The 2,628-nt window shown below is 41.2% G+C and overlaps 1 pseudogene; it reads right to left on the bottom strand.

Moving 5' to 3' along the window:
* Positions 1-278: 278 nt before the first annotated feature.
* LOC110588824 lies at positions 279-1,199 on the bottom strand (annotated as a pseudogene).
* Positions 1,200-2,628: the final 1,429 nt, after the last annotated feature.

Here is a 2,628-nt window from a genome sequence, read left to right as displayed (position 1 = left end):
AAAAAATATATCAATGTAAATATTGTTATCAGGGCATTGAATTGTTGAGTGACAACCAATGGGAATTACGGGCTTTCAAGAATTAAAGATTACATTTCACAGCACTTAACAATCTCTGAAGTCCAGACATCCTAAAAGATTCCTTTGTTATATGGAAACAGAACAGGATTATACCCTTTCAATAAGTCTTCTCACTGGTAAGGAGAGTAAAATTGGTGCTCTTTGTAGATTTTCTCAATACACCTCTTCATCAGAACTCTATTTTTTTTTAAGTTCCATCAGTTTTTTTTAATTCTCTTTGATTTTTTCTCTTGGTCTTCTGTTATCCTTTCTGCAGGTTGCTTCTTCAACCCCTTCATTTTCCTGGTTTGTAGTTTGCTTAGGTCTTGCTTCTGCATATGAATCCTTCCATAGTTGTACCAAAAGTATCATGGGAGACATTTTTCTTCTTCTTTGGCTTGAGCGCTTTTGGCATTTTCATAGATAATTTATAAAGATCATCTGATGCCAGATGTGTTCTCCTCAGAACCAGATCCAATGAGGACCCCATCTCTTCCAATTCAATCCTTGGTGTTCTACAACCAGATTTCTTCAACAGCAACTTATAGCTTCGAAAGTAAATCTTCCCATTCAATGCAGTGAAGTGCAGAACATACTCTAAACCAGCCAGGCAGATATTTGGTACTGTGGGGCCTCTGAAGAAATCAATAAGAAGACTTTTTAGCCTTCTGTAGTCTTCTGTTACATCAAAATCATCACCAGCAAATATTAACATGGGTTTTGTTCCCTTGGGACATTTACTATTCTTAATATCTTTTAGAGAGACAAACTTCTCGATACCCAATTCAATCATATCCAGTACATGGTAGTCATACATACGACCTATTACTAGGTTATTTGGCCGCTTCTTATTATGGGAGCCAAACATAAATAAAGAACAATCTGACTTCTTTGAAAAGAAGTCCAATGATGTCTGATCCTCAAATGGCCTTGTAATGTTTTTCTTTTTATACAGAACTCCATATGGTTTTTTTCAGTGCATACACATCTTTAAGTCCTTGTGTCATCATTGAATTTGCATTTCCCCCTTTAATCAGCATAGCATTTTTAATATTTTCACTGAGTTTCGGTTCTCTCTTCTCAAGGAATCTCTTGGCTCTTTTCGTTTTGGGCTTTACAACTCAATCCAAAGCGTCCATGGCTACTGCAACGCGAATCCCCAGAACTCTATTTTTTTTAAAGATTTTATTTATTTATTTGACACAGAGAGAGAGAGAGATCACAAGTAGGCAGACAGGCAGGCAAAGGGAGAGGGAGAAGCAGGCTCCTTGCTGAGCAGGGAGCCCGATGTGGGACAAGTTCCCAGGACGCTGGGATCATGACCTGAGCCGAAGGCAGACGTTTAATCGACTGAGCCATCCAGGCACCCCCAGAACTCACTTTAAATAGGTCTGTTTCCCTAGAGTTTTGTGGGAGGGAATATTTTCTGCTATAGTTTCTAAGATCTTTTTCACGAGCACCATGCTCAAGGTTAAACCTACTCTCAAGATTAAGTCCTTTAGTCCAGGAGAAAAGTCCTGGGAAACTTTAATATGGGGGGGGGGAAAGAAGAGAACAAATGGAATATGTTCTCTTATTAAACAATTATTAAATATTAAAATAATTGTAAGGTTAATAAAACAAATGGAATATGCAATAGTATGCTCAAAGACATTTAACAACTGCTCTCTAAATGTAGAGGGGAAACCCGATTTGTAATATTTGCCAATTGTCATTGCGTAAATATTTCCACCATGGCCATTAAGTAACCAACATGATGTCCCTGAAAGCAGAGTTGAGAAAAGATGCACATAATAGGCTCTTGAGAGCCTGTAGGGGCTAATTCTAGCACGTCACTAAGGGACAAGTAATGTTTTCCACCTGTGGCCCAATCTATCCAATTACGTGGTTTTTCTCCAACCTTGCACTCCAGGACGGGGAGGAGGGGATGCCGCTGTAGGGTGGTGACAGAAGGACAGGGGTACTGTTAAATGCTAGCAGGGAAACCCAGAGAGGGGAAAGGATGCAAAGACCCAGCATAAAACAGAAGGAATAAGCGCCCATGCCTCCTGGGGATCCTCCATTCTGAGCATTTATTTGTCCATTTCCACCAACTACGTGCTATTGCTTGCTTTAAGTTCTCTCTGTAAACTCCAGAAGGAACTGTTCCTCTTCCCTGGCCACAGGAGGCCTGGCTGTCCCCCATGACCACAACTCCCTGATGTGGGCATGGCTCCCTTTTCTGGGTGTGGCCTATAGTCACCTTCTTGGGAGCGGGTGACTTAACAAGGGAATCCCCTGGTTCCTGGGTACTTTCCCTGGAGTGAGAACCACAAGGAACACAAAGGCCCAGTGTTTGGCCACCAGAGAAATGGATGGGGGGAAAGGCTATGTGTTTACAAAGAACAAAAGCCCTTTCCATGGATATAGTAGCTCCAAGCACCTGGGGACATTTCCCAGGTATGGGAAGAAATGAGATGCATCATGGGATTAGGCAGTCCCTTGCTTCAAAGGATTCTCATTACCCTGGAGGGAAAATTAAAAATCAATCATCTTCAACAAAACACTCCAGGATTTGGCGTCTGTCTA

Source organism: Neomonachus schauinslandi, chromosome 10 (assembly GCF_002201575.2).
Source record: "Neomonachus schauinslandi chromosome 10, ASM220157v2, whole genome shotgun sequence".
Lineage (NCBI taxonomy): Eukaryota > Metazoa > Chordata > Mammalia > Carnivora > Phocidae > Neomonachus > Neomonachus schauinslandi.
Note: the sequence above shows the minus strand (reverse complement) of the source record. Positions and strands in the feature narration are given on the sequence as shown.